The sequence below is a fragment of the Pleurodeles waltl genome, chromosome 11, assembly GCF_031143425.1.
Source record: "Pleurodeles waltl isolate 20211129_DDA chromosome 11, aPleWal1.hap1.20221129, whole genome shotgun sequence".
Taxonomy (NCBI): domain Eukaryota; kingdom Metazoa; phylum Chordata; class Amphibia; order Caudata; family Salamandridae; genus Pleurodeles; species Pleurodeles waltl.
In genome coordinates this window covers 594,340,502-594,368,206 of record NC_090450.1, presented here as the reverse complement: position 1 = coordinate 594,368,206, position 27,705 = coordinate 594,340,502, and positions in this window count along the sequence as shown.

Genomic DNA, 27,705 nt, shown 5'->3' with positions numbered 1-27,705 from the left:
TCTAACAGGTGGATCCCTGTGCTACTTACCCAAGAAAGTCTGCCAGATAATCGTGGCATGCTGCATGGTGCACAACCTGGCCCCGAGACGCTGTGTGCCTTTTCTGCAGGAGGAGGAGGCTGGAGATGGCCGTGTGGCAGCAGTGGACCCTGTGGACAGTGAGGATGAGGACAACAGAACTGCAGTGATTCAACAAAACTTCCAATGACACACAGGTAAGACAGTGTTACTTCACATTTAATTGACAATTATTTGTATATATTTGGCACAGGCATGCTGTTATTTCCCACTTCTATGCCAACTTACTGTACCCTTTGGCAACTCATTTTGTAGATGTTGGCGCCCAACTATCGCTCCTGGTGTGATCACTGCAGCCAACTACAGGTCTTTCCGATTTGAACATTACAGCACATTTGAATTGCAATCTTTGAACATGGTTATATGAATACATACTTAAATAGGTTTGACATACTCCATACTTGTATTTTGCCAAAGGGTGTTTATTTAAGTGCTAAGAAGTAGAGGGGCAAGTTAATTGGGATGGGGTGATGATGGAGGAAAGTCCAGTGTATTGTTTCAGTCTATTTAGTTCAGATGTCTGGCTAGTGGCAGGGGCCCACTGTTGTGAGGCTGCCTCCCTCATAATGTTGGCCATGTCTGCCAGAACCCCTGCTATGGCGACCAGGGTGGTGTTAATGGCCTGCAAGTCCTCCCTGATCCCCTGGTACTGTCCCTCCTGCAGCCGCCTGTTCTCCTGCATCTCCTGGGAATGTTGGTATGCTCCCAGGATCTCAGTGAGTGCCTCCTCGAGAGTCGATTCCCTGGGCCTGTCCTCCCCCTGGCGCACAGCAGTCCCCCCAGTGTCCCTGTTGTCCTGTGCCTCTGTCCTGTGAGCCGTGTGCCCACTGCCACTGACGCCAGGTCCCTGATTGTCTTGGGTTTGTGGTGTGCCCTGGGGTCCCTGTAGTGGTGGACACAGTGCTGATTGACGTGTCCTGGAGACAGAGGTATGGGTATGCTGGGTGGGGGCTGTGGTGGTGTTTCCTGAAGGGGGAGGCTCTATGGTGGTGTGTGACTGTGGCTGGGTAACCAACTGTCCAGAGGTCCCTGATGGGCTAGGTTGGTCATCCAGATCCAGGCGACCAGAGTCGCTGTCATCACTGTGGGCCTCTTCTGTTAGGGGACTGGATAGTGCTGGAACCTCTTCGCCGTTGAAATTGGCTGAGGTACTTATGGAGATGTAAATGCAGTGTTATTGTTTCTGTGTGTGACATATTGTGCATTGGTGGCTTGCCCTCTTTGTTTGTATTTGCCCTGGCAGCTTTTACTTTTGTAAGTTGGTATGTGGTGGGCTAGCTGATTCTCTCCAGTGTGAATTTTTTGGTGATAGGTGTCCATGCAGGTCTGTGAGTGGTGTCCATGCATTGGTATGGCATGCAGGGCTTGCCATTGGAATGAGTGGGATGAGATGGTGGGGTGTGTGGGAAGTGGTGGAGTGACAGGAGTGAGGGTTAGGGTATGTGATGGCATGCAGGTAGGGAGATAGTAGTAGTAGAGAGTTGACTTATCAGAGTCCAGTCCTCCTTCTACTCCTGGCAGGCCCTCAGGATGCATGATTGCCAAGACTTGCTCCTCCCATGTTGTTAGTTGTGGGGGAGGAGGCGGGGGTCCATCGCCAGTCCTCTGTACAGTGAGTTGGTGTCTTGCTGCTATGGAATGTACCTTCCCCTGTAGGTCGTTCCACCTCTTCCTGATGTCATCCCTGGTTCCTGGGTGCTGTCCCACCACGGCGTTGACCCTGTCCACTATCCTCCGCCATAGCTCCATCTTCCTTGCAATGGATATTTGCTGCACCTGTGCTCTAAATAGCTGTGGCTCTACCCTGATGATTTCTTCCACCATGACCCTTAGCTCCTGTGAAAATCAGGGGTGTCTTTGTGGCACCATGGGTGTTGTGTGGGTTTTGTGGGTGGTGGTGTGTAGGGTCATGCATTGGGGTGTGTGACGTGGGGTGCGTGAGTGGTGTATAGGTGATGGTGGTGTGTGGTTCTGGTTTTTCCTGTGGTCTTGGTGTCTGTCTCGGGCCAATAGTTTGCAGTCGTAAAGGATTGTGAGTAATGTGGGTGTGTGGGTGTGGTGTGTGTATGAGTGTCAGGTGTGTGTTATTTAAATTGACCAATGTGATGTTGTTTTGTATGTGTGTGTGTATTTTGAGCGTGGCGGTATGTACCGCCAATGGTTTACCACCATTGAATGTCTGCCGTGGGTCATAATGTGATGGGCGTTGTTCTGTTGGCGTAACGGTGTGGGTTTGGATAGTGTCAGTTTATCACTGACCTTTGGTGTGGTGGACTTGTGTATGTGGCTGAATAGTGACGGATTGGTGTGTGTGTGTCATAACATGGTGAACGGATGTCTGCCGCAGTGGCGGTATGTTGGTGGCAGTCAGCATGGTGGTAAGGGGGATTTACCACCAGAGTCATAATGAGGGCCTTAGTGTGCACAGGGGAGACTGTGTATTAAAATCTTCATTGCATATGTCAAAAATATATGTAATTACCAATAATGAAAACCCTGCAAAAAAGTGAAACCTCACACATCCTTTGGATAGTCGATTTCAAATGAAGGGGAATTCCTATGTAAGAAGACTTGATATATCAGAAAACAATTAAATACAATAAATCATTTATAAGTACAATTATACACAATTTGCATTTGAAGGAAGCAATATTAAACAAATTCACGTATCCAGCCTGCCAAACCAAATCTCCAGAACATAGCATGATTTCACAAAAAACTCACAAAATAAATTTAATTACATTTGATTGCATGAATTAATGTCCCTAAATAAACACCTTGAATTCATTCCCAACCAGACTGGGTCCCCAACCCAGCTAGGGTTAGTCCAACTACCCTTTGTCAACACCACTGGCAATAATGTTCTACTGGTAAACAAATTGCAAGTCTTAAAAAAGTTTCAAATGCATTTCAGGTGTGGATTTGTTTTGTCTGGCCTTCTGCTGCTTGGTAGAAGTAGATGTTGTAGATATCCCATTAGGAGTAATATTATCAGCCATTCTTTTTTTGCAGTGGGTTTTTGATGGTAAATCACTCTGTTTCATTATAATTTGAAGGCAGACAGAAAGAATTGAGTGCTTCCGTGTAATAAAAGCTGTTTTGTTTTGGTAAAGTCAATTGGAGGACTTTAGCAGTATTAGCCAGGTTTATGAGGCCATTCTCAAGTTTGCAAAACTCTTCCTCCAGGCCTTGAAAATTGTTACTAGCTTTTGATAAGAGAGACTTGGAGCACCTTCAAAACTTTAAACATATAGAATCTTTTTGAAGGGATATTTCTCCCTGCTGCAGGGATTACCTGTTGACCGCCAATGGTTTTACTGTTTATAGAATCACCCTTACTCCATTCCATTGGTTTCCATAAGGCAGTAAAGAGTAGTTATTTCTTTGCCACAAAAGTGGAGAACAAGCCACGCATAAGGGATTAATGCAACAGTTTATTCATGGCAACCTGAGAATCAGAAAATATGCAGTTTTCGCAGCTCTCTGGGGTGGGAGGTGCTAGTGACCCAGGGAAAACACTTTTTAGCTGCTACGACAAACTGTTCCTTTATCAATCACCAAAGTCAAGTAGCCCTAAGAGGAATAAATAAATACCTTTCAATTTACAAATATAAATTATTTATGGATTACTTACATTAGTGCTATTTAGCTCAATTCAATTGTGACATTAATAATTGCACTCCCTAAAACATTAACAATGTAATACAACTCCAAATCACACAGGCATATTTTAATGTACTAAATGGCATTTTATTCTCAATAACTGTCAACTCTCAGAGGGTGGATCATTTACAAAATGTCCTTTTGTGTAAATATGCAAAAATTCAGGAACATTATGCAAAATGCTGAAAATGCGTCTGACATTTTGATGTATATGTAAGTGTGGAATACATCCTTGCATCAATTTGAAATGCACTGCATGATAAACAAAAGTGCAAAAAATACCAGTACTTCGAACAAGAGCTGCTTACATTATGTCCGTTCACATTGCTCCAGGACCAGCACAATAGGATTGTTACCCAAGTTATCCCCAGATACCCATTGTGGCATAACGGCATCATTTCCCATGAAGAATGTAACATAAAATGCTGGAAATTGTGTTATTGACATGATTTATGCAAATGATCTTGTATTATTGACCTGCTCCGCTGTAGTCAAGTGTGGAAGCACACCCCGGAGGCCTTAGGCACCTGGTGTGGGACCCCGATGAAGACTCATGCCACCAATTAGATGGATGGGTGAGGGGTCTTTTACAAGAATAAAACTATTCTTTTAGGAAGACAGAAACAGGGTCAGAGTATCATGGCCATGTACTTGCATGTGTTGATTAGATTGTGAATTTTTCGGAAGATAAGTAGGTACACCTTCTCTTCTCACTCCCCTGTGTTGGTTGTCATAGAATTAGTAGCCACATACAGGTTAAATTTAACTGTCCATATGATGACCAATTACAGTTTCATGTGCATTATGAACACTTAGGCCCTCATCACAACTTTGGAGTTTGTACCGCCAACAAGCTGGCAGTACAAAGTTGAGCATTACGACCATGGCGGATGCGCCCCGGTCGCACCGTCGGGACCGGCGGTTACCCGCCACTTTTGTCCCGGCGGTTGTAATCCCCCAGGGCAGCGCTGCTTGCAGGGCTGCCCAGGGGATTACAAGCCCCCCGTCTCGCCAGCCTTTTCATGGTGGTATGAACAGCCATGAAAAGGCTGGCGGAAAGGGGAGTCGCAGGCCCCTGGGCATTACAGGGGCCCCCTGACTCGGCCCCATGGAGCTTTGCAGACAGCATAGCAGACAGTCAGACAGTGAAAAGCACGAGTTGCACCCGTCGCACCGCTGCAACACCGCCGGCTCCATTTGGAGCCGGCTCCCGTGTTGCGGGCCAGCGGGGATCTCCAAATAGACCCCGCGGGAGTGTATCTGCATTGGCGGCCGCCCGGCAGTTTCAACTTGGCGGGCGGCAATGTTGAAATGAGGGCCTTTGTGTCCAATGTATTGCAGCCTGCTAGGCCTTGGAATGGTTAAGTGGTTCAATCCATTCACCACTGTGTTGGGTTTAATGTCTGTCACATGTAACCTACAAATCTAAAATAACACTTTGGCATTTCAGGACATCTCTACAAGGTCGGCTCTGGAGTTGTCAAATCTGGCTGCATGGGTAAAATAATGAAAATAACACAAAGGCCTAATCCTTCTATCACTCTAGTTTTTAGGTTGGCCCTTTTGTAGACAACGACACATGAACTGCACAGACTATATTTTAATTACATATCCTCTGCAACCTTCACAGGTCCAAACACTCAACCCAGTGCACCACCGTCTGCGAGCCAAGACACCTCCACTCCAGTCCAGGAACAAGCTTTCTATGAGGACTCCAATGCTGCAAGTCAGGATGACCATGAGCCAGCTGCTCCATCTGGTCTGTCTGGCCAGACAGCTCCAGTGAGTCAAACTCGGCCCACACCTACACCTCCCACCACAGCTGCACCAACATCTCAGCGTGAGGACACCTCCACTTCCCCTGCACCAAGGGCATACAAGGACATACACACCATTTCCGTGCCCCCCAGTCCTGGCTTCTGTTGAGACACCAACAACAAAGGGTCCAGTTCTTGTAGGACCCAGTGGTTTGAAGCACACTTCCTCAAGGGCACAGGCTTGTGGGGGTAGGGCTTGTGGGAGGCAATCTGTGGGCCAGCCAAGGGAGGCCACTGGGGTATTTGTTAGCCAGACCACCATTAACCAAGTCTTGGGATCTGTCCAACAGTCCTAAGACATGATGGCTATAACGGAGCTCTGGCAAATCAAAGAGGTGCAGAAGGAGCACATCTTGGAACTACAGACCCACAATGAAAAAATGGGCTTCCTGACTGTGGTGCTATTTGACATTTACAACCATATGTACAGGGCTTGTGTCATCTACCCCTGTCTGTGATCCCTCCATATCTGGGCAAACTACGCCACTGCCAGTCACAGACAGGGAAGCCCTGCAACATGAGGAGTCTGCTCCTCCCATCCACTCTGTGCACTCTGCCCCCCTCCACACCTCGCTCTGTTTGTGTTATGTTAATAAATATAATGGACACAAAGTACAAAACTCTTGTTGTATTATTTGTGGCATTTCCTTTGCCATGTCCATCTTCCACTATCATGTTGCCAAAACGTTAGTACATTCAGTTGGGGCAAATATGTTGCAGTTACAAAAAGTCAGTGTTAACCAATTTATTCAAAGAAAACCAACTCAACTTAGAATGTATTTGGAACATACAAATGTTGGCAACAGGTCCTTGTAGTAATAGAATCTAGGTTACAAAAAACAGTCCTACTCCCAATACTCTGTGCTATTCAGGGTCATATGCTCCTCAACTTTGAAACCATAGAGGAAAGAGAATATGCAATGGGAACAAATTAAAAGTCAAACTATCACTGATGTTTGACCCCAGTTGCAGCCATACATCCTGCCCTCACAATAGGAATCCTAGATCAATAACACCAAGGTTCTACATCAGTGGTTCCCAACCTTTTCACTTCTGTGGACCCCCACATTATCATTACTGGAACCTGTGGGACCCCCACTGAATCATTATTGGAATACAGGGACCCTCCACTGAGTCATTACTGAAAGCTGGAGACCTAATCTGTTAATATTATTTAATTTTCTAAGCAGCCACTGACCCCATGAATTGGCTTCACAGACCCCTAAGAGTCCCAGGACCACAGGTTGAGAACCACTGGTCTACATCATGGCAGTGACAACATTTGAGGCCACATGACCAGTACAGGACACTGTGGCAATATTTGGTGCAATGACATATTAACTATTCAGTGGAGTGCTAACAAAAAAGTTCTATCACCTATGAAGAAATACATTAGCAGCTACCTCCACTGTCCACAAATTGAAGATTTAGCCAATGTGAAGGAAGGACAGTATGCTAGGGCTTTACATACACATGTGGTTTGAGCCGCTCAAGTGGCACATATTGCCTTGATGGCAGCAGCACACAGCAAATAGGTCAGATAGAATCTTCTGAACTTCCACACTATCGGAGTGCATGTTGTCAGTAGAAAAGATGTGTCCATCTCAAGTGGGTGTCTGTCCCAGGATCAACACAGGTTCACTTTGTACTTTCAAACAGCAACATATCACAGCAAATGTCACAATGTTGAAATGTCCAAATGAAGATGACATGGTGAAGAACCCTGAAAAAGAATAAGAAGGAAAAATAATTGTACCACATATCAAATTGAACTCAATTGATAAGTCATGAGGACCAGCGGCTGCCGTCACAAATCTCAAGTGGAGGGACGGGTGGGAAGACGAAGGTGGGAGTGATTTGGTTTTTTTTAAACTTACCTCTCACTACGATGCTGCCTTGCTCATTGCACCTCATACCTCAATGTGGTGTCCCAGCATTCACTGGGACACCAGTACAAGGCTCCCCAGCAATCCTGGGACTGCTTTCATGCTAAAGCTAGCATGAAAGCAGCATCAGGATTGGTCTGAGCGGCTTAGACTGCCGCTCAGACACAACCCTGGGGCCTGTCCAGTTTCTCCAGCCTGGCTGTTCAACATAGCTGGAGAAACCTAAGTGTACATGTGTTTTTGGACGGCCTGAGATGGCCGGCCAAACACACATGCGCACTTAGGTGCACTCCACTCCTCCTCCCCTCTCCCCCCTACCATGGCCCAGTTCCGCCCCTCCCTTCACATGCTGACTGAGCCAGCAGCAGAAAAATAAAATAATAGTGAACTATGCTTTTATTTTTCTGCTGCTGACTCGGCCAGGGTGGTGACGCTCCTTTGCCATTGCAAAGTAGCCACCCCATCTGAGGACACCCATACTTAGAACAAGCACATTTCCTTTATGTCAATGACCACATTACCCAATGTAGAGACACTTGGATCCAATAACATCTTTGCCTTGAACTTTCCTGCACTGACCATTCATAACAAATTACCATAGATGAGAGATATATTCCCTAGGTCACAAGTTGTACTGATATTGGAGCTTAAAATTTGTAAAGGTAAACTTACACTCAGGTAAAGAAGTGGACAATCACATCTTGATGTCTGTCAATTCCTTCTTCTTCACCACTGTCATCATCATTGGGCATTTCAACATCCTCACCCAGGGGCTCATCATGGTCCCCTTCCTCTGCAATTATAGGGATGTCTCTCCTCAGGCAGGGCAATGTTATGGAGAATACAGCAGGCAACCATGATTTGGCACACCTTATCAGATGAGTAGAGGAAGGCTCAACAGGTCTTATCCAGGCACCTAAACCTAGCCTTCAGGAGCTCAAAAGCCTGGTCCACTGGCCTCTGTGTTATTCCATGGGCCTCAATGAAGTGGACTTCCCCTAGCATTGTTGGATTTCTCAGTGATTCCAATAGCCACAGTCGGTTAGTGTTAGAAATTGGTCTCTAGTTGGCAGAGTTATATACTCTGTCCAAGCAGGGACCACAATTCTAGTCAGGGTTAGTCACAACACAACCTAAAGTATCCTGTGCTCACCCTCTGGTAGCTTGGCACAGAGCAGGCAGGCTTAACTTAGAAGTCAATGTGTGAAGTATATGTGCAATAAATCATATAGTAATAGAGTGAATCCCCATAAAAAGTACTCCACACTACTTTAGGAAATAGATAAAATTTATCTCAATGAAATAAGACCAAAACTACAAAAATCTAATGTGCACAAGTCAATATATCGCTTTTAAAAAGTTTAAATGAGTCTCAATCCTTAAGAATCAGTGGTTGTATCCTTTTACCACACAGTACCTGGGATGCGTAAAAAAATAACACGGCAGAGGGACCGCAGAGGAGGAGATGCGTTGAAAAGTAAAGTGATACATCGATTTTTTCGATGCAGCAAAGGCAATGAATTCTTTCTTTCCATGCTGCAGGGCAAAGTGTTGGTTTCCAGGAGCACTGCCTTGGTTCCTCACTGCGATGCAAGGATATTTTGACACCAAGGGACGATGAGTTGAAAACCCAGAATGTGTTGAGCAGAGGCAAAAGCAGTGCGTCAATCTGGCAGGTGATTAGGTGATTTTTCAGCCACGAGGCAGGCGTTGGGTCGATCTGGCAGGCGTTGCATTGAATTTTGCAGGTGTTGCGTTGATTTTCTGACGCACTGGATTTTCTCTTCTTTGGTGAAGTCTTTGATAGCCCTGAGCCCTCAGAACAGGGGGCAAGCTCAATCCAAGCCATTGCAGAGCACTGTAGGCGAAAGTCAGAGTCCTTCCGGCAGAGTCAGGAGCACCAGGCAGGAGGCCAACAACAAGAAAGTAGTCTTTCAGCAAAGCAGTCCAGATGAGTCCTTTGGGCAACCAGGCAGTTTCTCGTACAGAGTCCAGATGTAGGTCCATAAGTGTCTGATTTGGTGGGGTCAGAGACCTAGTTTATACACTCACAAAAGCCTTTGATGTGGAGGAAACTTCAAAGAGTGGTTTTGAAGTGCACAAGTTCCCCTTTCAGCCTAGTCCTGTCTACCAGGAACCCTGTGGGTGTTATCAATCCTTTGTGTGAGGGCAGGCCACTAACCTTTGAAGTGTAAGACAGAGCTCCTCCACCCTTCTTGCCCAAGGAGATCCATTCAGTATGCAGATGAATGCAGATGTGACTGAGTGTCCTGTGTTTATGGCTGTCTGGGTTGAATACACAAGAGGAACTGTCATCCAGCACAGACCACATGTGAATTGGAGACAGGCTGTACGGCACAGATTGTAGTAAGGGAAAAGAAATGACCACTTTCCGAAAGTGTCATCTCTAAAATAGTGATATTAAATCCAACTTCACCAGTAAGCAGGTTTTTCTATTACCTTTCTGGCAGTACTAAACATGACAGGTCCACTCCTTCCAGATCAGAATCTACCATGTAAAAGTATATGAGGGCAGTTCTAATGCTAGTCTATGAGAGGAGCAGGCCTCATAGTAGTGGAAAACAAATTGTTGAGTTTTTCACTACCAGGACATATAAAACACATACGTACATGTCGTGCCTTTTACATACCTAGCACCCAGCCCTATGGGTTACCTAGGGCCTACCTTAGGGGTGACTTATGTGTAGAAAAAGGGGAGTTTAGGGCTTTGCAAGTGGTTTTAACTGCCAAGTTGAAGTGGCAATGAAACTGCACACACAGGCCTTGCAATGGCAGGCCTGAGACATGGTTATGGGGCTACTTACGTGGGAGGCCCAATCAGTGCTGCAGGCCCACTAGTAGCATTTAATTTACAGGCCCTGGGCACATGTAGTGCACTGTACTAGGGCCTTACAGGTAAATTAAGTATGCCTATTGGGAAGGAACCAATGTTACCATGTTAATGGGAGAGAGCATATGCACTCCAGCACTGGTCAGCAGTGATAAAATGTGCAGAGTCCTAAAACCAGCAAAAGCTGGGTCAGAAAAATGTAGGGAGGCTGGCAAAAAGTTGGGGGATGACCAACCTAAGGCTGTCAGGTCTAACAGCTAGGATACATTGAGCCTCCTACACGGAAGCAACACATCAACAGATTACTCACATGTCAAGCCATTGTCCCTTCCTAAACTAGGATTCAGGCAAAAGATCAGCAAGTTATATTGTACTTACCAACAAGCCAGGCCCTCTTTGGTCCAAGTTGTGACATCTGCATGGGTATATTTTTGTTTCGTAGTAAGAATGAATCATGTTTAAACCCAGAGAAGAGGGCACACACATTTGAGATGTGTAAGTCTGGTAAGCAGTCAACTTGCACATTGATGAAATGGAAGTTCTTCCAATTGCAATAGTCCTGTTCTCTGTTGTGTGGTGGCCCCAAGGCAAAATGTGTGCCATCTATTGCTCCATCCACATGTGGTAGTCCACTCAAAGCATAAAATTCTCCCTTCAAGGTGGCCAAAACCTGTGGACGTGGGAATTGGATGTAGCTGTTGATGTTTTTCATTAAGGAAGCAAGGACTTCTTGTAGTATGCCACTGAAAGTTGGTTGGTATTTACCCCCAGATACTGCCACAGTGTATTGAAAGGTGCCAGTGGCTACAAAATGCAGTACTGCTATAAGTATTACTATTGGCATTATGGCTGTTGGATTCATATTGTGAGGCAGGAGATCAGGCTCCAACTGCTGACAAAAATCTAGGATAGTTTTCCTACTTAGATGATATTACTTTATGGCATCCTTTTCGTCCATAGTGGCAAAGTCTGGAAAGGGCTGGAACACCTGAGGCTGTCGCCTTCTACCCATGGGTGGGTTCAGACGTCTAAATGTTTGGAAAAGAAAAGATCAGATGAAATGGTAACATCATACTTTTAATGTCAAAACACATCTGACTTCTTGCTAACAGTAGAAATGTCATTAGGTAATACATGTACACACATTGACATCAACTATTTGGACTCCAACATTTTCAAAGAAAGCTGTTGCATTATTTTGTCATTATCTGCAAATAATACCTTTGAACAATATTATTTGCAGATATATATATATATATATATATATATATATATATATATATATATATATATATATATATATATATATATATGACACTCGTCAAAGTTTTTCCCCGTAGTGCAGCCGCTACATCACAGCGGTCCTGGTTGGGCTCAGCGACGCCCAAAAATATAATGATCCAGCGCTCTCTCCTAATCCAAAGAGAACCAGGACACCTCCGTATGTGATTCCAGCATTTATTCACAGCAAACAAAACAACTCCAACGCGTTTCGGCAATCAGCCTTGTTCACGGATAGAGCATCATTTCACCATCTCATTGAAATGTCTTGCTACAAAAACATTAAAAAAGGACTAGTTTAATCCACAACCATGGCGGCCATCTTTGTGTGCCTATATTTACAAACATAGCAGCTTCTCTGTTGCAATATAGCCTTTTCAATTGACCCATTTCTTTGAAATTATTGTCAAAATCTTCACTTACTAACAATCTACTACATAATACATCTCGTATTCCAATTCATTCTAATTTCTTATTACATTAAGAAAAAAGTCAATTATAAACAAGCACCCAATATTATACATTATACATTATTTATATTATTTATTGGTCGCTATGAGGATGTCAAATTGATGAATGATGAATATCATGGTATGTTGGTTGATTGGAGGGAGAAAGGTTTAATAGATTGGGATGAATTCTTGTTCCTTAAATGTGACTATCCTAAGATTCAAGTATTATATCTTTTACCCAAGGTCCATAAGGATGGGACAAATCCGCCGGGCAGGCCCATTGTTTCTGCTATGGGCTCTCTCTTAGAGAATACATCAAAGAACATGAATTACTTTGTACGTCCTTTTGTCGAGGCATTACCATTCTATTTAAAGGACACAACACAGTTTTTGAAGATTATTGAGGGTATTCAGTGGGAGGATGACTATCTCCTTTTAACATTAGATGTTACCAACTTATATACCTGTATAGATCATGACCTAGGGGTGAATGCCACTAAACATTTTCTAAAGGCAAGTTCATTGTCATTGTTTTTTTATTCAGAAATGTTGTGTGATATGATGAAGTTTTGTCTCAGGAACAATTTGTTTATTTTTTACAACAAACTGAACAAACAACTACAGGGTACAGCTATCGGGTACATGTTTTGCCCCTAGCTACGCAAATTTATTCATAGGCTGGTGGGAGGAACAGGTATCAGAAACTATGATAGAATTTGACAGGAATGTAATCTTATGGTGTAGCTTTATAGATGACATCTTCATAATTTGGAAAGGTGATGAGAAGTTAACAGTACAGTTTGTGCAGAAATTGAATAAAAACAAGTATAATTTGAGATTTACCAAACACTTACATCCTCGACATGTGGAGATTTTAGATGTGGAAATTGCAGCAACCACAGATGGTTTGATTCCAAAGTTACATAGAAAGGAAACAGCTGGTAACAGTTTATTGGATGCTTGTAGTGCACATCCTAGGAGTCTGATTCAGAGTATCCCATATGGGGAGTTATTAAGAGCTCGGAGGAATTGTGGTAATGAGTCGGACTTTCATCAAGAATGTGACAAGATGTGTGAAAGATTTAAAGAGAGGGTCTATGGGGTTAAGACCATTGAACAAGCCAGACGGAAAGTGGAGAAATTAAGTAGGGATGATTTACTCTACCATATTGATAAGAACAAAAGTGAGGATAAGGTAAGATTTGTGACGACATTCAGCAACCAAGCTTATAAGGTACGGAAGATATTCAATAAAAGTTAGCATATTTTACAAACTGACCCACTACTAAATGAGTGTATCGAAGAGAGACCTCAAATAACATTTAGGAGAAGTAGGTCGCTGAGGGATGATTTATGCAGAAGTGAAATATTATGTGGTAATAATACTAGGGAAAACATAGGAAATGGATTTTCGTGCTGTATGAAGTGTAAAGTATGCAAGAAAAGCAATAATTGTAAAATGTTGAGGATACCAGGGAGAGATGAGACTTTTGCTATTAAAGGAAGTTACAATTGTGGGACAATATACTGTGTATATTGTCTTCTATGTCCATGCAATAAACTGTATGTAGGAAGCGCGATCCATACTGCCAAGAAGCAAGTGCTGGAACACAGGCGTGCAATTAAAAACAATGACAAGAGTTATCCAGTGGCGAGAAACCTCTCTAGCCACCATGAAGGAAATGAAAATCTTTTAAAGTTTGTGGTTATTGACCAGGCTAAACAGAGTAAACAGGGTGGCAATAGAGAACGTACGTTGAGAATTATGGAGTCACGCTATATCATAGATTTTGAGACATTGGACGCTATGGGGCTAAATTCTAGTGAGGAATTAAGCACACATTTGTGATAGGATATGTATGTTGCAGTTTTATTTATTTTTTGAATAATTGTTTAGATATGGGTTGAGTTACATTTTTTCTCTTTATATATTTTCTTTTTAGCTTTTGATTTATACAAAGATGAGGACTACACTAGGTCCAATAATGAGAGGAAGTCTAGTGCTATATATGAAAAAATTATTTACAGGAAAGCAGCATGGTAAAGTAATTTTGCCCACTTGGGCAGTATAAACAATATAAATAATGTATAATATTGGGTGCTTATTTATAATTGACTTTTTTTCTTAATGTAATAAGAAATTAGAATGAATTGGAATTTGGATGTAATATTAGATGTATTATGTAGTAGATTGTTAGTAAATGAAGATTTTGACAATAATTTCGAAGAAATGGGTCAATTGGAAAGGATATATTGCAACAGAGAAGCTGCTATGTTTGTAAATATAGGCACACAAAGATGGCCGCCATTGTTGTGGATTAAACGAATCCTTTTTTTACGTTTTTGTAGTAAGATATTTAAATGAGATGGTGAAATGATGCTCTATCCGTGAACATGGCTGATTGCCGAAACGCGTTGGAGTTGTTTTGTTTGCTGTGAATAAATGCTGAAATCACATACGGAGGTGTCCTGGTACTCTTTGGATTAGGAGAGAGCGTTGAATTATTAATATATATATATATATATATATATATATATATATATATATATATATATATATATATTTATTTATTTATACCGTCAATGGAAGTAGTCCTTCACCCACAACACTTTTGTTGTCAAGTACAGTCAAGATCAACATTTTATTGTGTCATATCTGTCCAAAAAAGTGCTTTTTGTATCTGATATTTAGAAATGTGCTAGCCTCCACTTGTGATGCACCAACAATAGAAAAATTTGCAACTTCACACTCTAAAATGGTGGCTGCGTGGCCTTGCCATCAGGACATGGCTACCCAAAAACCGTCAGCAGAAGTTGACCCTGTAGTAGGTAGTAGTTGCCACCCTGCCATAGGCTAACATGTGTGACAGCTATGCACAAAAGCCAATGGCTGTGTCTGACTGCATCATGGAACACATCTGCTGTTGTGAAAAAACAATCACTTGCCTCCTAACACTACAGCCATCAAGACCTCCTTATTTTTTGCTGCTGTTACCAACCTCTGGGAGCCAGGATGACAGGCAAAGCAGGTGACAGGGCCCCTGCCTTCTCCCATGAGTAGCCGGAGCTCCTTGCCAGGGAGGATCTGTCCCTGTACAGCCAACTCTATGGGATCCCAGAGAAACAGGTACATGTCTGATTGGAGAATGTCTGGCTGAGTAACCTCTTCCTTTCAGATTCACAGGCTTTTTGGTTTCTTTTTGGTATAGTGGGTAGTGTTGTGATTGGAGTTGACAAAATGATGTAGCTGGGACAGATGTTTGTGACCAATGTCTGAAATGGCTGTGCATGGCAATGTTAAGTCACCTGAAAGTAGAAGCTATAATGTGTTTCCATGTAACACACAAATCTTATTTCATCACTCAACCTGCGGGCCACAGACTACCAGTGGGCAATAAACAGTGGAGCAGCAGTATGACTGACAACATACAGCCAATGTTGAAATGAAAGTGATGTTGATGGAAAAATATGGAGGGTCTGGATTTTTCTAAAGCTGTACTGTCACGTGGGACTCTAGCACATATTGTGTAAAATGTTGCTCTATATGATTTAAATCTGTCATGGAGCAACATACAGGAAAAAATGTATTTTAGTTGCAGCAAGCTTGGATGACACTGGCTCACCATCGTCCATCCCAGTCTGTCCCATTCCAAAACACACTTGTTCAAACAACCCACAAATCCTTGCTGCCATTGACACAGAGCAATCCTTCTATCTTGCCTTCAGTCACTGTATGTGATGCAGACTAAGGGTTCTGACTCTTGGGAGGTTAGACAGGAAGTCAATGTAGTTGTGAGTATGATCATGTGCAAGGGTTGTACAGGTGGTTTCGCTTTTAGTAACTAACAATGATTGAAAGTAATCAGGGGTGGCTCTCACAACAGCATTGGTTGCATAGTGATTGAGTAACACGAGAAGCTAGATAGTATTGATGGTGCACATGAAATCACTGCAAATCAGTATTTCCACTCTACCTGTAATTGTGGACTGTAGCAGGTGGACCTGAGTCCTTGGTTGCAACATGCATTTCTATGTCAAACTGTATTGTAAGCAACAAACAGGAATGTGTCCACATTGGTAAGACAGTTGTGTGTTCCACAGAAAACATTTTGGTGTCTGTAGTCCTGTCCACAGGAGAAACTGATCAAGGTAATACTGTAATACTGAAAGGGACATTTGAAAATGGAATGTGACATCACATAGATGTTATGTTGCCTCATTTTGAGCAGACAATTTCCAACCAAAAAATCTTACCCTTTGGGAGAGTGTTTTGCTTTTCACTAATGACCGAGTTGACAAAAATCTCTGGAATGCACTTATTAGTCCAAAGAAGACATTTATTATTTCACTACGCAAGGTTCCTAAAAGGAGATTAGCATGGTGAAAGCACAGGTTTAAAAATAGTCACAGCAATGAAACAAAAACATACCAAAATGATTCTCCACTGCAATATACACAGCAAATATATGTATCTATATTATAATGCAAATCAAATAATTAATAAAAATGCATCACCATAGGGCCTGTCAGGTGCTTCATCTTTCTTCTGGCAGCAAGCTGATGACTCCGTTCAACTGCAAAAGAGAAAGAGATCTATACCCTCACGGGAAATCTACAGGGAGTGCAGAACTATTAGGCAAGTTGTATTTTTGAGGATTAATTTTATTATTGAACAACAACCATGTTCTCAATGAACCCAAAAAACTCATTAATATCAAAGCTGAATATTTTTGGAAGTAGTTTTTAGTTTGTTTTTAGTTTTAGCTATGTTAGGGGGATATCTGTGTGTGCAGGTGACTATTACTGTGCATAATTATTAGGCAACTTAACAAAAAAAAATCTATACCCATTTCAATTATTTATTATTACCAGTGAAACCAATATAACATCTCAACATTCACAAATATACATTTCTGACATTCAAAAACAAAACAAAAACAAATCAGTGACCAATATAGCCACCTTTCTTTTCAAGGACACTCAAAAGCCTGCCATCCATGGATTCTGTCAGTGTTTTGATCTGTTCACCATCAACATTGCGTGCAGCAGCAACCACAGCCTCCCAGACACTGTTCAGAGAGGTGTACTGTTTTCCCTCCTTGTAAATCTCACATTTGATGATGGACCACAGGTTCTCAATGGGGTTCAGATCAGGTGAACAAGGAGGCCATGTCATTAGATTTCCTTCTTTTATACCCTTTCTTGCCAGCCACGCTGTGGAGTACTTGGACGCGTGTGATGGAGCATTGTCCTGCATGAGAATCATGTTTTTCTTGAAGGATGCAGACTTCTTCCTGTACCACTGCTTGAAGAAGGTGTCTTCCAGGAACTGGCAGTAGGACTGGGAGTTGAGCTTGACTCCATCCTCAACCCGAAAAGGCCCCACAAGCTCATCTTTGATGATACCAGCCCAAACCAGTACTCCACCTCCACCTTGCTGGCGTCTGAGTCGGACTGGAGCTCTCTGCCCTTTACCAATCCAGCCACGGGCCCATCCATCTGGCCCATCAAGACTCACTCTCATTTCATCAGTCCATAAAACCTTAGAAAAATCAGTCTTGAGATATTTCTTGGCCCAGTCTTGGTTTTTCAGCTTGTGTGTCTTGTTCAGTGGTGGTCGTCTTTCAGCCTTTCTTACCTTGGCCATGTCTCTGAGTATTGCACACCTTGTGCTTTTGGGCACTCCAGTGATGTTGCAGCTCTGAAATATGGCCAAACTGGTGGCAAGTGGCATCGTGGCAGCTGCACGCTTGACTTTTCTCAGTTCATGGGCAGTTATTTTGCGCCTTGGTTTTTCCACACGCTTCTTGCGACCCTGTTGACTATTTTGAATGAAACGCTTGATTGTTCGATGATCACGCTTCAGAAGCTTTGCAATTTTAAGAGTGCTGCATCCCTCTGCAAGATATCTCACTATTTTTGACTTTTCTGAGCCTGTCAAGTCCTTCTTTTGACCCATTTTGCCAAAGGAAAGGAAGTTGCCTAATAATTATGCACACCTGATATAGGGTGTTGATGTCATTAGACCACACCCCTTCTCATTACAGAGATGCACATCACCTAATATGCTTAATTGGTAGTAGGCTTTCGAGCCTATACAGCTTGGAGTAAGGCAACATGCATAAAGAGGATGATGTGGTCAAAATACTCATTTGCCTAATAATTCTGCACTCCCTGTATATCAGGCATCCACTGTCTGAATCCTGATTGAGGCCTCTGAATCATTCACGGTCGCATTGGGTCTGTTTCATATCTTAAAATACTAAAGGAGCTTTCTGGAAGATCCCCTCCTGTTGCACAAGAAGTTTTCAAACATGCTGGCTAGTTTAGGTATGCTTTCAAAATAACACGTTGGGGTTTGGCCACAATCCCAAAAAGTTGTCAAGTCAAAGCAAGACCATTCCCTGCTGTCTGAGTACATCCTTATCAACCAAAGCATTTCACATGGCAGCGTCTAATGCTATGATAAAGTCAATACTCAGAATGATTCTAAGGCTAAACTGAGTCTGAAACTGGTGAACACTAATGTGACAGTGGGCAGCTAAGCCAAGTGCAAAGTGGTGCAACACGAAGTCAGTGGTCAAAACACACATTTCACTACATTCCACCCTTTTGATCAATGACTTTGTGTAAACTACAGATTGAAAATCAACTTCTCTCTTATTTTTTTTTCCTTTAAAAAAAAACATTACAAGCAAATCAGGTATGCATTGTACACAGCAACATAATGAAATGATAAAAGCAATCACTATAAAGCAATGGAAGTGGATTAACTTATTGATCTAATAGACAGATAAACCAGACACACCTACAATGAAAAGACTGAAGCTGATAAATTCTGATTGGGATAATAACTGATTTAATAGTGTCTCTAGGATAGAACGTTGGTATAGAATTAGATGGAAACATCATGAGTTCTAATCATGTAAAGGTACACGGTCTACCTGTAATGTTTGCTAGAATATAAATAAAAATGAGGTTCCCATACGAGAATAGTCAGCCAACTGGCAACTTTGCTTAATGAGACTGGCATCAGTCATCAGGTGATAACAAGCCATGGGTTAGTTCGAGGAAAAATGTAATCAAACAGGTTGACAGAACATCCACAGTACTCTGCATTGTTCTCATGCAGAACTTTGATCTGTGAAGCACAATTAGCGCTAAATGGATCCATAGGTTTTGCACTTTAAAAGCAGCAGGAGCGTTGCACAATGGTTGATCAATCAGGTTCAAGTTAGGGGTGTTGTCCCTCCCCCGACCCCACACGCAAACGCCAGAAGGGAGACCACACAGCACACTCATGGTCAGTGTCAAGTCATAGTATGATCTGGAAAAGAAACAATTATGAATTTTCTTGCAAATAACATTTGTCATCCTGTTTTTGGGATGTGCTCCCATTTTTCCTTTCCTTGTTTTATATCAGCAGGGCATTATTGGGGATCTTAACTATAATTTCTCCAGGTTCTGGAGGGCTATTTGGGGATTCCATCCACACCTTAGCACTGGGGTTTTTATCAGCTGAACCATAAATTCCCTTTCCTTGCACTGCCAGAAGGGCTGGGGAAGTCCCCTTCCTCACCAATCCTCCATACCCTGAACTTATGACAAGTTGGGCAATTCTGTCTCCAATCTGTATGAATAAATCAGCGTCTCCACTATTTAATAGAATAGCTTTGATTTCTATCTGTCCTGGCAACTTTCCTCTCCCCAATTGACCTTTGACTGTTTGTGGGACAGATCTCTGTTGTGTGTGCTTACAAATAGGACATGGCAAAATCACAGTTTTTATCAAATCTAGGGGAATGTGTACCCATCTAATCTCTGCCCACCTGTAAGTGGTTTTTTCTCCCAGGTGTCCACATTTCTGGTGTCCCTACTTAGCCATCCTCACCAAGTCAAAATTCTGAGTTGCCACTTCTGCCTCTGAAATATTGGCGTTGTTGTCTGCAAGGGAATTGAACCAGCGTTCTAGTGTGTCAATGGGACAATGAGCATCTATAACTTTACTCTGTTCTAACATTTCCCAAATTTCCTGCCACAACTCTTTGCCCCACACCTCCTTTGAATGAATGAACCAGCTATGTGCATGCCATGTGGGAAGCCAAGTGGCTAACCCATTGGCAGTGGACCAAGAATCAGTGTAAATTTGACATGTCCCAAGCAGCTCTTGCTTTAGAGCTTGAGACACAGCGGACAACTCTGCATATTGGCTATTTTTTCCTTCTCCTGTGGTGGTCAACAACTTGTCAGTGACTGGAATGTATGACACTGTTTTCCAATGTCTTTTGGTACCCACGTATTTAGATGAACCATTAGTGAACCAAACATGCTTCCTATCCTCAGAGGACTAGGATTCAAATGGCACACCCCATTTCACTGTTGACTCTTTTACGTGTAGTACCTCCTGCACCCTCTCCTGTACAGGGGCTTGTGACACCTGTTCATGTAGGGTTGCAGAGCCTGCCGGTTCTACTCGAGTGCCGTCTTGTATTTACCATTTCCAGTGTATGATACTAGGCTCTTGTGCATGTCCTATACGGTGAGATTTAGCTGAACTCATCACCCACTGCATGATTGGTATTTCAGGTCTCAGAATTACATTATGACCTAGTGTTATTTGCTCAGTATCCATTATAGCCCAATAACAGGCCAAAAGCTGTTTTTCAAAAGGAGTATAGTGCTCCCCAGAGTCAGGTAGTTTTCTAGTCCAAAACCCTAGGGGCACCCTCGTCCTCCCTTGTTTTTGCCACATACTCCAATTTGCATATCATCCCTGAGTTACATGTAACTCAATATCTCCCTCTTGCACTGGCCACAAGTCTAAAGCCTGTTGAATTATTTCATTTGCCAAATCAAAAGCATACTGCTCCTCTTTATCCCATTCAAACTCATATTTTTTTTCTGGTTACTTTGTACCAAAGGGTTAAAATTTTACACAGATGAGGGTCATGCTGTTTCCAAAAATCAAACAATCCCATGAAACTCTGTGTCTCTTGCTTAGGTGAGGAGTAGCAAACTCCAAAATCTTTTGTTACATCTCTCTATGTTCTGGATTCCACTGAATTCCTAGAAACTGCACATTTTGCGATAGTCCCTGTGTCTTGTCTGAATTAATTGTACACACTGTACTCTGCAGACGTTCTGTGAATATATCATTAACATTCTTAATTTCTTGCTGGGTGTAATCTTTTAAAGAATGCATTTCAACTCCTGCCAAAAACTATGGGCTACTCTGTATTTTTCGTCCAAATATTGGCTGCGTACAAACTACGTTCTGCTCATGCAGCTCACTCTGGCCCCCACCTTTTTTGGGCTCCTCATTCCTGGAATGTGAAAAGTATTATTTCCCTGTGACAGCTTGGTAGATTTCAGCTTTATCTTGTAATAATTTATTTTGGTCAAGTTGTTCTCTCAGTTCCTTATTTTCATATTCTAACTGTTTACATCTCTTATGCATTTTTCTGTAAGCAGACAAAAGTATTCAAACCCTCCTGTCAAGAACAAAAGGGATATCATTCTGTTCAAAAAGCTATCACGTTTTCTAAACATGTAAAAACATTCAATAATGTTGTTTTATCCAAGCAGTTATGTGTTGCAGATTGTCAGTATAACTCTGTGCTGTACTTTTTTCTTAAAAAATGATGGTCTGAATTTAAGAAAAGTGGCGCTGCATTATAGGCAGCGCAACCTTTCTTGCGCATCTTAGAGTTCCCCCTAATGCCACCATGTGCGAACCGTATTTAACATACGGTGACCTATTGCACAGGTTAGGCACAATAGCGTCATTATTTTTTATGCTATTGGAGTACGTTGCAGGATTAGCACCAAAAATGTTGGTGCTGATCCTGCAAAGTACATAGGGGCCCATTAAGAATAGTGATGTGCACCTTTTAAATGCCTGCACTGTGCACGCATTAAAAATAGCTGCTAAAAATGGTGCAGTGGAATCTCATAATTCCACTGCACCATTTTTGCAGTTCCCCTAATGGGGAGATGCCCCTGTTGCATACGTTATGCCTGGTGCAGGCATAATGTGGCGCAAGGGGTTACAAAGTGGTGCAATGCATGCATTGCACCACGTTGTAAATTTTCTGCGGTGAATTTGGCCTCGTTGACCTCATTAGCGTTATAAAACGCTTGAGCAGGCGTTAAAAGTGCCATAAAGAATAGCATAAGGAAATATCATAGATTTCCTTACGCCATTTTTCTGGCTCCCCTAACAGGGGGATGCCCCCTTTGCATACATTATGCCTGGTGCAGGCATAATGTAGTGCAAAGGGTTACAGAGGTGCCACCCTGTAAATAAGGTGCGGGGATTTCGGCTTAATTGGGCCACATTGACGTCAAGAACAATGACGTTAATGTTGCACAGGGTGGCGCTAGGGCTCTATAAATATGCTTCTTAATTTGCAAAACTCTAGATTTAGATATGCTAGATTTTGTAACGGCCTCCAGTGTTGTTATTTGTGTCACAGTGATGATCTATTTACCCTGTGCTCTGGGTCTTTCTTTGATCATAGTAATTTGCACTGCAGCGAGAATTTTGTCAACAGGAGCAAATCAGCCTCCTGTTGCTGAATACAAGTCTGATTTTATAAGCTACGTGCGTGGTTTAACCCCGATTGTTGACTAAATACGTGAACCGGACTGAGTCAGAACCACCCTTTTCACCAAACGATCTTGCTTGTCGAGCATTTGCAAGTATAAAAAGGTAACCACATGTCTGTAATTCTCTTAACGTGCCGGGGTGATCTCTTGTCCATCACTTTTCTTTGAATGACGAGTGATTAACTGGTACAACTGTTCAACTCTCTAAGCACACTGTGATTGATATGTACATTTTAAACCTTTTCTTAAATTAAACAACTCCCAACCAAAGTATATTACATTTAGGAAGTCAATGGTAGGTTTTCTGAAGTTTGTTTGTATCCCACTGTAGCAAGTATACTGAATATTCCATCTACATTCTGCAGATGTTCAACCAAATGATCATCAGTTATGCAAATGTCATCAACATGTGACATTACACATATATCTTTCTGTAGTGACAGAATGCATACATAGACAAACAAGGGACTTATCAGTTACCCTAAGGATTTCTGTTGCTCCTGCTTTTTGCCTTCTGTATTCCCTAATTTTCCGATTTGGATTTTATCGAGGTTTCACGTGCCATATCTCTGAAGCATTCTTCCATAGTTGAAGCACAGAGTTGGGAAATATTTTGGTAAGTCTGCTGCTTTTTGTTGAGGCGTTGCCACAGTACACGTCTGACAAAAGTCCGGAAGTGCTGCATGCTATATATGTAGGCAAAAAACAATCTCCACGGGATTATTTTTTCCAAATAATTTATTGCTTTCTCGAGAGTCAACACACTCTTCCTAGATCTGCCTAAGAACATCATGTAATACCACTATTTAATGTATTCTTTGTGTGGTTGGGTCTGAAGTTGTGAATATACTTCCTCTGTTTGACTCTGTTGGGTGTTTAAGATTAATTCTATAAGAGGAAACATAGTCACGTTTGTGCTTCTGGTGTGCTTGGAGAGAGGATAAATTGCCTCATGCTAATATGTTTTTCTAGTGATCCAAAGCAGAATCTCATATCGCTTGGTTGGGCTTCACCCCATTATTGCATTGATAGTTTGAGGATTAATGGTAAGTGTTTGGGCTTGAGAGGACATTTGAATTGAACCCCACCTCTGTATCCTGCTGTTACAACACACTGTCTTAGCAGATGGTGTATGTTAAGGCACCTTGATGTACCTATGTGGATCATATTGTGCAGGATGATCTACAGGGGTGTGTTTGGTAAAGAACCAGGTGGTAACTTCCTTGGTTTCTAAATCCATCCAGGACTAAAAAACACATCTGTGGAATGAACTGGGTCCATCACTATGACAGATATAATCCCTCCCTCGCCCACTGGCATAACATAACCCTCGCGGTGCAGGGGATCCGAGCTTCAGGAACCCCCCCCACCCCTCAGCAAAAGTGGCAGGTGGTTGACTAGGGAAGAGTGCCCCCCTCCATCTACTTTGCAGGGGGGCCTCAAGTTTTATTACGCCACTGCTCTCGCCCGCCCCCACTTCCCGTTATAGTGGTAATCATTTTGTGCTATGTGTGCCGAAATGGCAGGCAATTTTCATACTTGAGCAGTTCTCTCTTTATACGAGTATATACAAACCGTAAACAGACTCACGATGTGTTACTTGTTTTTTAAGCTTAATAAACCCCATTGCATCAGGGAGACACCGTTCCTACTCATGAGATGTATTTTAAAATTGTCTCCCGTACAGCATTAGCGTCTGACTTGGTTTATAGAGTCTCTAGCTCTAAGGGGTGCCTCAGAGGTTAGGTGCACATTGCTAGGCATCACTGCTTTGAAACCAATTTCCATAGCCTTCCAAAGACAAATACGTATACTAAGCTTCTGGAGAAAAGAAGAAAATATTTAGGTCCCTTCTACCCCTCCTCTGCCATATGAATACATTTTTTATTTACTTTGGTTTTTGCTTATATAACAAACATTATCATACATGAATGTGGTGCTATTCAGAATCCAACAGCCCTGCCAGGCAAGTTCTTGCAGGGTATAGATAAGGGATATTTGCTACACATTCAAACTTTGGCTTTAAATTTAAATTGGGCTTCTCTGTGAGCTGCCCGTTACTTGGTGCAGGTATACCAGGGGCGCCAGAATCTCTAATTGTGGTCAGTTTCACCACTCCAAACATGGGCGTCCGCAGATTTTTTTTCTGGCGGGGCATAATTTAAACAGTTGAATGTATAAATAAATACCTAGTTTTGAGGCGGGGGCATGTGGCAAGCAGGTGCTACTAGGCCTCAACTACGGGGTAGAGGTTGTTTGTCTCAAATGTCCTGGGCTCCGTCCCTCTATTACTCTGCAAACTGAGCCAAGTGCAACCCCTTCAGCACTTGACTTTAAGTGGTAGTTTTGGTGACCAGTGTCAGGGAGGTAGTGGGTGGTGCTCGAGCCCAGTACAATAAAGGATTGTCTCACTCAGAAACTGACTTTCAAAAAGAAACGTTTGTTTATTACACACTATAACCAATAACACACACCAATGCATTCAGGATGAATGTACTGGCACAAACAGCCAATTGGTGGCCCTCCTAGCTATAGTCCCGGTCCCCCCAGCCAATAACTCAGGTATTCTCCCCATTGAACATGGTGCAGTAAGAATGAGCTCAGGTGCAGCCACAACACTCCTAATGGTACAAAGTTTCTCAGTCTTTGTACAGTTCCTTATCCAAAAACAGATTTGAAGATACTAATTGGGTTAAGTTCTGGCGGATGCCTTGCTTCCTACTGGCTTAGCCACTCCCCTCCTTTTGGGCTGACCATGAGCTAGCTGTACCGGTCAGGCTTCCTTGTAGTCATGTCTGCAGCTGCTCAATTGATCACAAATGTCTCAGGAGTGTGCTGGGTCATCACTGTCCAAGCAGTGCTCATTGCAGCAGTACCCAGGAAGAGTGATGTGCACATCTCAGATCATACGATAATCGGATACTTCTTGGGGCAATGGCTTCATTTCTCACTTGTTTTCTTGGCAAGCTGCTTAGGTATAGCCACACTTGATCACTTGGTACTATGATTAAGGTCGCAGGCAGATCTCTTAGCATACTGGCACCGTTCACCGCATGCTCGATTTACTGACACCAAACATAAACACGTTGATGGAGGAATGCTTGTAATAAATCTGACCACTTGCATTCGCTTTGATAGCATTGCAACCCAACCTTCTTTTGCCCGCCATGCCATCTCACTTTGCATCGAGCCATATGCAAATCAGCCTTGGCCCTGCTCATAGGAACAGTTCAGCCTAAATGCCAAGCCAGGTGCTCCCTGAACCAGAACACATGCAACCCAAGACCGGTTTCACCCAGACTGGGGCTCTTCAGTCAAGTGTAGCTTTGTTCCAGTGGCACAGTGAGCAATGATGAACATCAGGGCATACCCGTTGCCACTTAGGATGCAACATCAAACACACAACAGGTAATGGAGGAATTCTTGAAATATGTCTAAGCAGGCAATTGCTCAAGGAGTATTCCAACCTTTCATTCTTTTTCCCACCATGCCATCTCAGTTTTGACCCAGAAGTATGTAGATCAGTCTTGACCCAGTTCTTCATGATTAGAGACAAATCCAAACTGCCGGGCCAGATACTCTCTGAATTACAACAAAAGTAACCCAAGACGTGTTTAGTCCTGATTGGAGCTCTTCAGTTGGGTGTAGCTTTGTTTCAGTGGCACAGTGAGCAAGGAATCTATGTTTGGGCTTACCCTTGGCCACTTAGAGAGTTACATCGAACACACAAATTCTTTCTTCCACCAACCTACACTTCTTGTATTTTTAGCTCACTCTTGAACAGTGACAAACAGAAAAACAAAGAAATGAAACATCTCTTACAACTTGTTTAATTCCCATTCTTCTGTTTGTCACTGTTTTTCTCTCTCTGTCTCTTACTCTTTTCTGTCTATCTCTCTTCTGCTATGGATCAAAGTATGATGAAAAATAAGCCCTGGTGCCCGAAACATGTAGCAGTGTCCAGCACTAACAGGCTCGATCAGAAAGTAAGCACCGGATATAGCAGTGAACTTATCATAGCAAGACTTCTTATAATTTTTGTCTTTACCCATTGGAGGCTGCGTATATTTTTGTCTTGTTAGAAATTGGGTCTCTAGATGGCAGAGGTGTGCACCCTGTCCAAGTAGAGACCACAGTCCTAGTCAGGGTAAGTCTCAACACAACCTAAATTATCTTGTGCACACCCTCCGGTAGCTTGGCACACAGCAGGCAGGCTTAACTTTGAAGGCAATGTGTAAAGTATTTGTGCAATAACTCATACAACACAGTGACAACATCACAAAAAGACTCCACACCAGGTTAGGAAAATAGATATGATTTTATAAATAAAACAAGACTAAAATGGCAAAGATCCAATACTTAGATCCTGACATTTGCAATTTTAAAGTTAAAATAAATATAGCAAATAGAAGCGTAAAGCACCACCTGTGGTTATCTGGGGTCCCTGGACCGGGACAAAGTCAAAAGTTCAGGCGGACCGCGTTTGAGCACGGGTGGCTACAGGGACCGACTTGGGCCCGCTGAACACAATACTTGAATCCTGGTGCGCAGTCTGTGCAGAGTTGCTTTGCGAGGCTTTGCATCATCCGGCATTTGGTTCCAAGAAGCTGTCAGTAAGGCTTTGCAGGGCTTGCCATTACTTTGCATCAATCTTAGAGAGCTGTGCGGTGAGGCTTTGCAGGGCTTGGCATCACTGTGCATCTGTTCTGATGGGCTGGTAGCTGCACAGAAGGGCTTTGCGGGGCTTCACACTGCCCAGCGTTGAGTCTGGTGTGGCTGCCATCTGCACGGTGAGTCTTTGCAAGGATTTGCGTTGCTTCGCTGATTTCCCATGAACATTACAGAAGGTAGAGCACCTTAGGCCCACTTCCAAGGCAGGGCAGAATCACAGCTTGTTGAGTTCAGGTGCAGATGGTTCAAGCCTTTGATGCCCCTGAGAGCTGAGAACTGGAGGCAAGCTAACAAGCCCTTGGAGATCAGTTGTAGTGGGAGCAGCAGACAGCAGGGCAACAAGCAGAAGAGCAGTCCTTCCAGAAAAGTAGTCCAGTTGAGTCCTTGGAGCAGCACCA